This window comes from Vespula pensylvanica, chromosome 21 (genome assembly GCF_014466175.1).
Source record: "Vespula pensylvanica isolate Volc-1 chromosome 21, ASM1446617v1, whole genome shotgun sequence".
Taxonomy (NCBI): Eukaryota; Metazoa; Arthropoda; class Insecta; order Hymenoptera; family Vespidae; genus Vespula; species Vespula pensylvanica.
In genome coordinates this window covers 3,773,187-3,782,220 of record NC_057705.1, presented here as the reverse complement: position 1 = coordinate 3,782,220, position 9,034 = coordinate 3,773,187, and the positions used below count along the sequence as shown (strand labels likewise).

Below are 9,034 nucleotides of genomic sequence, written 5' to 3'. Positions count from 1 at the left end.
ACAAAGAAATGTTGGACCAAGAGTTCCATCGTCGTGTACTATACCTATCGAATATTTCAAGCTCTTCTTCACTGAAGAATTGATAAAAGAAATTGTTGACGAAACAAATGCATATGCGGCAAAAATAATTTCGGAAAGAGCGATCCGGCCATTTTTACTTTCAAATGATTGGAAAGATATCATTGAGGCTGAAATGAATAAGTTTTTAGGAGTGATAATGAACATAGGACTTGTAATATTACCGGACAAACGAATAATAACTATGCTTAATACAAAACTGAGATCTACATCTCACGCAAGAAGCATAGAAGCGCAAGATATTCTAATAATATAAGAAGAATAGAACAACCGGAAATGATTATATATTATAAGAAAAATATGGTTGATGTTAATGTGGCAAACCAGTACACGATATCTTATTGTTTTTTATGTCGGACATTCAAGTGCTGGAAAAAATATTTCTTTTGGAGATTAGAAATCTCCTTAATGAATGCATATATTTTATACAAAGACAAAATTAAATACGAAGAAAAGAAATCTATAATCCATAGAAGATTCCGAGAGATGATATTGTTGATGCTTATTCGCGATTCTCGTGTTCCAAATATGAAATTTGGAAGGCCTGGAATAAGCGATAAACAAAGAACAAGTGAAAAACAAAGTTTAGATGGAAAGTCTCATTTTATTTTCGTACATTCCGAAGGAAAACAAAAGGATTGTGCAGTTTGCTCAAGTAGAAAAATATCTGGTGAAAGAAGAGAAACCAATTTTTTTTTTTGTGAAATGTTTCAAAGAAAACCAGGATTGCACCCTGGAAATTGTTTCAAGAGATAACATACACTTGAAAATTACAAAATGCAACAATAGTACAAAAAAAAAACTGACATTTAATTGAGTTTGTTTCTTTTTTTTATTTACTTAAATTGCCCTATCTTTTAGGCGAAGTAAATTTCAAATAAAATACTTAAAAGTGTTGGGAATTGCTGGTAATAAAATTGGAATATAATTCGGAATGCAAAAAATTAAAATAGCTTTTTCAACACCTTACGACTCCTACGAATTTATCCGAATGCCATTTGGCTTAAAAAACGCACCATCTACGTTCCAGAAACTAATGAAGTCGATATTATCGAGATCGCACGAATTAAACGATTTAAACGAACTTTTTGTATACTTAGACGACATAGTTATCTATTCGAGCTCGCTCAAGCCAAATTCCGGAAACTATCAAATAGGTTATGACAAGTTGGTTTAAAACTTCAGCTAGACAAGTATAGTTTACTTAGGAAAGAGGTAGCGTATTTAGCTCATATTATAAGCGCAACAGGGCTGAAACCAGATTCAGGGAAGATAAGAGTTCTGAAGGAATTCCCGACACCGCACTCAATTAAGAATACAAAGCAATTTTTAGAACTCGTCGAATACTATAGATGTTTTATACCGAATTTTTCATTAATAATTAAGCCTTTGACGAATCTTTTGAAGAAAAGATTCGTTAAATGCTAAGAAACGCAAAAAAAACCTTTTAACAATCTAATAAATCTCTTATGTCGAACCTTTTCTACAATATCCGGATTTTTCTAATCATTGTCACGACAAATTCCTCTAACATTATTATAAGAAGTATTTTAAATCAGGGTGAAATCGACAAAAATTTATCTATCGCATATACTTTTAAACTTTTAAATCAGACAGAAGAGAATTATTCTACTATTGAGAAAGAACTACCCGGGATAATTTACTTCATAAATTATTTTCAATCGTGCCTATACGAAATATAATTTAGTTTAATCACAAATCACAAATCATTAATTTGGTTAAATTCGATAAAAGATTTGACCGCGAAATTAATCCAATGCCGTTTAAAGTTAACGGAATATGAATATAAAACTGTGTACAAGACCGATAAAAGGAACGTAAACGCGGATGCCTCCGTTTAAAAATCCTACACGAGCAAGTAAATATTCCGATAGTAGAAGCGAGTTTAAGTGAATGTTTCAAGAAGTAAGCAAACGTAGCAATTCTACGACGAGCCGAAAGACGTACATATCGAGGAAGAAATGAAAATAAATTCTGAGAATAATAACGGAGACGAATGACTAACTGAAGACGATAACGAGAACGTGACTAACGATTTGGACGATGTCGAGGAAATATCATACGCTGATATCGATAGCCAAATTGCTGAAATAAAATTGTGCATGAGAGGCATATTGCGTACTTTATAACAATTACTGGAATATCTGTTGACAACAGTGCAAAAGAATTAGCAGATAATGGTAAATTACCTAGATTAACAGACGTAACATTAGGAAAAGTAAAGGTAACCAAAAAAATGAAAGGTATTTCATAGCATTACTCGTCAAGGAGAAAGTCTTTGCTTCTATACATTCAGAAACTTCAGACGAAGTGTTACATTCCCTTGTTGACGTGGCACTCGATCTTTGACTAGAAACAATAACACTACATATCTAAAGGACCAGTGGGTGACATAATCTGAGTCAACGTCAGAAAAGAACTTCGTCCGTTCTTTATAGGAAGAAACACTCAAATAATTCTACTAAAAATTCATTATTCCAAACGAAATCGAAAGAACAAATCGAAAGCAAATAATACATAGCAATCATAGACTTCTAGGGAGGACATAAAGAGGTTACCGAAACGTATGCTAGAATTAGACAAAAATATTAGCCCAAACTAAAAATTGATGTTCAAAATTATATTCAAAATTATTAAAGCTAGGTCAAAAATTTCGTTGCCGAGATTCAATAGCGGTACGTAATCCATTTTTTCTTTATCACCTTAGTAATACGATGTTTTCTTTATAAAATTGATTTTAGTGATTTTATAAAATTGATTTTAAGGAAACTTAAGTTATCCTTAAGGAATTTTAATCCGAGTATGCCACCTTGAGGAATGAAAAAAGAATTCTGTACAAAGTGGAATTCAACAGGATATCCGGAGATGACAATTATGCAAGTCGGTTATGCTACTAAGGTAATTTTTATTTGTTTCATCGTAAAGTACCTAATCGTCACGTAATTTATCTTTAAGATATTTAATTCCGAATTTGTTAAAAATTCTGTTACTCGATGGCACGTTTAATTCGATTTAATTTAACGTTTCAGACATTGAAGACTTGTTACGATTATAATTGGACGCTTTTATGTCTGATCCTCCGCAGTTATGTCCTTTCTCGAAGAGAATGTTGCGTTTCCCGATGTTATATTTTGCTACATTTTTTCCCTACATTCTTCTATTGTGTGATCTTGCAGTATTGACATTCTTTAAAGGGTTTGAGTTTTATTGCGAATAGGATGTGGAGGGAGGAAAGGAGCGGAGAGAAAGAGGGGAGAGTGGTTTCTTTATGCATGTTCTCCATTCTGCGCCCTTTGATCTCGTTTTAATCTACAGTATTCTTCTTGAGTGTGACTTATTTTATTGTAATACATATAAATTTTCGGCTGCGATTCTGACTGAATTACTCTAGTTGTTTTGTCTCTATAATTTAACCATGGTTCGTTGTAATAATTTGTTGCTATTCATCTGTTGCGATAATTCGATTGAAATGGCGTATACGATTGTGAACGACGTGTGTTCTCATTGGTGTTCGTCTTCCTATCTGCGTAATTTGGCATGTTTTATTTTCTTAAGAAGTAAATGCGCTTTAGCCAAAACGTTAGCAAAATCATCGCACGTACTTGGCATTATTTCGATGTTATATTTCAGCGGAACTATTTAAGGGATTTATATTTCACAGAAACTCTTTAAGGGAAATTCGTCTATCTCGAATCTTTGATTTTCCATTAATTCATTCGTTCTATACCTTTCCTCGTTCGTAATAGCCTGGTGCAAATTTTTTACTCTGTCTATGTAATCTAGTATATGTTAATTTTTCTTTATAAAAATATTATTGAGTTCTACCCTGTATTGTTCCATCGTTCTATGCGATCCGAATGTCTCGCGTATAACGTTACACGATCTCTTTACCAATGTAAAGTTATAATCCTTTACTGCCGAATATGCTTTATCTCGTTATTTATTAATAGTCAGTCCGATCACTATCGCTTCTGAATTTAACGGTATATATTCACTGGCATGTCTACACGCGCGTGTAAATGTGCTAACTGATATATTACATCCATTAAACTGGAGTACTATATTTATTGGTTCTCTAATCGAAAAGGTATGTGATTCCTCACGGATGCGCGGAATTTCGGACATTGTCTTACGATAGCTCTGACTCAGCTATTTCTCTCAGTAAAATTTATAATATACCTATTTTGGGTTTGTGTGATTGCGATGTTTCCTCGGTGATTATTTTGTTTTTTCGCGTTCTTGTATCGTTCCCAGAGTCTCGATGTTTCTTCTTCCATTTTCCTTCTCCTGATTCTCAATTTCTGACCTAATTTTTCTAGTCCGTCGATCACCTACCACTGCTGCATGTTTCTATTTTCTATTCTGTTTTGGACTGGACGTTTTTATTTGTTGACATTTTGTTCTATCCCAACGTTTTCATCAATTTTTATACGTTACTTCCCGGTGGTACAAGGCTCTTTGATGTATGATTATTCTCAAGGAGCTCCTACTTATTTGTACCTATTTCGGCGTTTACCTGTTATGCACAATTATGGCTCGGGATTGGTATCGGCGTAATGTCGAGCAGAAATGGTGATCCAGCCTTTCTCCTTTAATCCAGTTTGATAATTTCTAATTCCTTCATTTATTGAAACGTTGGCGCGTTCCAATGTGAAATGATTTAAGAAGGATAGGATTATCATTCATGCGAATGTTCTGCACTCTGAAATGATTTTTGAAAAGATGGGTTTGATTTGTAAAATATTGGTTAGCAGAGGTCGAATATAGATAAAATGTATATAATCTGGATGTAATGAATTACAGGAAGAGCTTTACACGAAATTGTGATTTTCAATCGATTGCTTTTGAAAAGACGCGGCGATTCTCGATTTATGACTTAGAATAATTTATGAAACTGAGCGTAACTTGCTCGAGAAATAGTGATTTGTAATTATTATAACGACTATACTGTAATTGTGACTGTAGCTGAACTGTAATTGTTCCGTAATTGCAGTGAAACTCCGCATTTATAAGATGTTCTTCTGTAACTGACTAAAGGAGCATTGGCATCTCTTTATAATTGTCCCCACTCTGATTCCATGAGTAGAGGGGCCCCCTTGGTTTTGATGCATGGTCCAGGGGATGTAGGCCTACGTGATTTGCCGCAGGTCGTGATGTATTATTGTCTGAAATTTAGAATGACATATTATACTTCTGCTGATGCTTCCAAGAATCGAAATTTCATCGTGATAGGATTTGATACTTGGAACGCCATGTCTACGGTTGCAGAGGCTTCTAAGAGTGAAACATTGAGAAAAGGCACACTGGATGCAGGTGTACGTTCATTTCGCCTGTTATTTACTGCGTGAAGGTATGATGTTTTTATTCTACTTGGTGTTCTTAAAATACAATTAATCGTACCATACATGGTGTTTCTAAGATTCGTATATAATATTATAATTTATATTAGATTAATTTAGTTATTTAATACATTGTTTCGGTGATACTTTATGAGTGAAAATAAAATTGTAGTAGTGGATTTTTGTGAAGCGCAATGAGATTTTGGTGTTTTATGAGTGTCTCAAAGCGTGTAGTAGTAATTTTAGTTTTAATATTATACAGTGTGTGTATGTGTATTTAGATAAATCATGGAAGAAATGTGTTAACGAAGAGGTTCTTTTGTAATTATAACATAAAACTTCTTTTATAATTACGGCATTGCGACGGAACGGTTTTCATAATCGCGATATAAAGGTTCTTTCATAATTGTGAAGTAAAGGTGCTTTCATAATTGCGACATAAAGATTCATTCGACAATTTCACCGCCTGAATGATGCATAGATAAGTCAGACGACAAAATAATAAGTGTAGTTCTTCCTATTAGATTTAATACGATTAAATAAAAGAATGACTTTCTATATGTAAATGAGCACGTGATAATGACATGCAAATATGATTTTACTTAATACATTACTCCTTATATGACAGACGCGAAATAATAAATGGTATTTTAATAAAGAAACGACTGGACATGTATAATATTGTTACGTCCCGGATTGTGTCACGTGACAAACAAATACTTTTCGTTGCGTTTACTACAATCTGCTCAGTATTTTTATTGCGATGTCGTGAATTGTGTCACGCAACAAAAAGAATTGCTCTATCTCGATGCGTTTACTACAACCTAGTCTCTTTTTGTTCAGTGTGAAATTTTATTCGGGAATGAAGGTAATTGATTAATTTAGACACAAGAATAATCCTCAGAAGATAGCTTCCTTGCACAGTTTTCCTTTCCTGGAGATATTGTATCTTGGCCTGAGTACCAATAAGCCCTTCGCTCTACTCGGTCGACTGTTGAGATGGATGTTCAAGAAAAAGAAGATGCTTGTTAGAGATAAAGATGTTCGATAAAATCACCACACTCGGATAAAAATAATTGTATGAATATAATTAATCAACACAATTGTTACTTCTTTCTAACAGAATTCGGATAGGATGATTGAGACTGAGATTTTAACAAAATTTGAATACGGATCTTACTTCACGCAAGTCGATTAACAGACTAAACTAACGAACAAAATCAGCCGCTGCGTCTTGCTGACGCCCTACATTGATTATTTCATGTATTACTGACCATGGATCGTGGTGGATCATACTCTAGGTGCTGCTCTACACACGCATTTATTGGCCTTGAGCGCAGTATAATCTTATATCCTATTGTCTTTTTGTATATACATCAGCTGATTTCGGACGCAGTTTAGTCTGAAACTCTATGTATCGCTCTACGTGCATGCTTGTTGGCTTTGGGTGCAATGTAAATTAATGCTCAAAAGTGTAGATTTGCATGTCACTCCTGCAGGCGTGTCCGTTTAAACAGCGTAGTCTTTTGCTTCACGTGTTTTCTGCTGACCTTAGTACGCAGTCTATCTGCTAAATTCGCTAATAACCCACTTTTTATAAGAATTCGAATACACACAAGTAGTATATGGGGACGTGACAATATATACAATGTTAATAAAGAAATGACTCCCTACATGACGGACAGGAGATTACGTATAATATAATATATTATATTAATAAAGAAACAATTCTCTATATGACAGGCACGAAGTAAAACCATAACTTAATACAATTTTTACTCACATTGTTAGAATTTTAACAATCTTAAAATGGCACATATGTGAATTTTGCGCCTTTGAAATCCCTTCGTGGGATGTAATAATATTCTTGTTATACTCATTAATTGATGCGTCGACAGAAATCGGTTTGGAAAGAATTGGAGCTTACCGCTTTTTACGTTTTGACCGAAGGGTGCACGCGCGAAAATCAACGAAAGGGAAAATAAAAGAATTTTCAAAACATCGAATTCGTACGAACCCAGATTTATTTCTTATATATTTCAGTTCAACGTATCAATTGGTAACATTTCCAGGACTGTGATGTAACTTCTGTTGGAGTTATAGCAATCTATAATGGGATAATCGATAATCCACTTTTTTACGAACAGCTATCATTTCTCAGTTGCAATTCAATGTGCTTGCAAATATCCTTGTTACTATTGTTAAATTATGTTCGTGGAAACCGATTTCAAAAAAGTCGTATGAGATTTCAACATTTCACGAAAAACACTCATGCGTTCACATTTTGGTATTATAATTCCCAATTTTGCAAGTTACACTACAATATTTATTAAATGAACAATCACTCTAGAATTTGATATAGGAATTGTCACTAACACATAATTTGGACTTTTTTCGATCAAAAATTTATTTTGGAATTCAGCAATTAGCTAATAGGTATAAAGCAAAAACCCTTAAATTTTAAGCCCACTTTAATAGCATGGACGTACCCAAGGCCATCAGTAAGGTGGCAGCAGAGGACTCTACTGAGGATACAAAGAACCTTACTGATTTGTTTCTGCTGTCTACTTGAGATAGATCTTTGCCAGTATGGCAAGTTCGGCAAATTTCGTAGATAGTCAGCTAAATGCATTTGAAGAGGAGGAAATTAAAAGGAATTAGTCAAAGAAAAACTGTAAAATCAGTTATTATTTTTTTGTAAAAATACATAAAACCGGTCACTAATTATCTTGAAGTGTGTGATGAGTTCCTATATTCTGTATTCGGTGAACTCGGCTAATAACCCTTTGTTCTATTTCGTTCCGATGGTGTATACTATAAACAAGATCGATCACACGTCAAGCGTTTTTTCACGGTTCGGTTAAGCCATGTGTAATGTATAACTGGTATAATTTTGCAAAATGTTAGATACATAATTACGAACGATTCATCTGCGAACAAGATTTATTATAACATTTTATTACAATTTTTGAATAAAACCTTATTTTAAATTATTAACATTTAGAACAAACTTACAGAAAATTAATAATCTTCAATTGTATATTTTTCGAAGCATATTGGTATATATAATGCAACTTTACATCTTTTGTACTCTTGTGTTGTTTCGCTACATTTTTTATGTCTCGTAGAAACTTTACAGGTTCTTAATAGCTTTGATTTCGATGATATTGGATCAATATGCTTGGGAAAATAATTCCAATATTGTGCGTGCAGTCCCTGTGGTAAATCTCCGCTCGATAATCGTCCTCATCCTTTATATTTTAGTAACATTATATTTTTCAGTGTAACTGTGTTTTTTTCTGTTATTTATTTTGTTGAAAAAAATGTAAGAATTAAAAAGTTCAATATCAAACACGTAAAAGAAAATTTTTCAATATTCTTTCATGTTGTAATATTTATAAAACTTCGTGTGCGAAATTTTATGCCTCGTGCGAATATAAAGATAGTACGTTTTTATGCAGTGCCACTGCAACGACAAAAAATGTTCAACATCAATGTGACAAAAATGTATGATGCATAGAAATCATTCCAGTCTTCAATTACCCTGAAAAAGAGGAGAGAGAGAGAGAGAGAGAGAGAGAGAGAGAGAGAGAGAG

General features: G+C 33.6%; 1 long non-coding RNA gene across 1 annotated transcript in view; it reads right to left on the bottom strand.

Moving 5' to 3' along the window:
- Positions 1 to 4,860: 4,860 nt before the first annotated feature.
- Positions 4,861 to 9,034, bottom strand: part of LOC122636364 — a 117,287-nt gene continuing 113,113 nt past the window's right edge. Inside the window, exon 6 of the long non-coding RNA XR_006328926.1 lies at positions 4,861 to 5,264. This is a non-coding gene — a long non-coding RNA (uncharacterized LOC122636364). The remainder of the gene's footprint in view (positions 5,265 to 9,034) is intronic.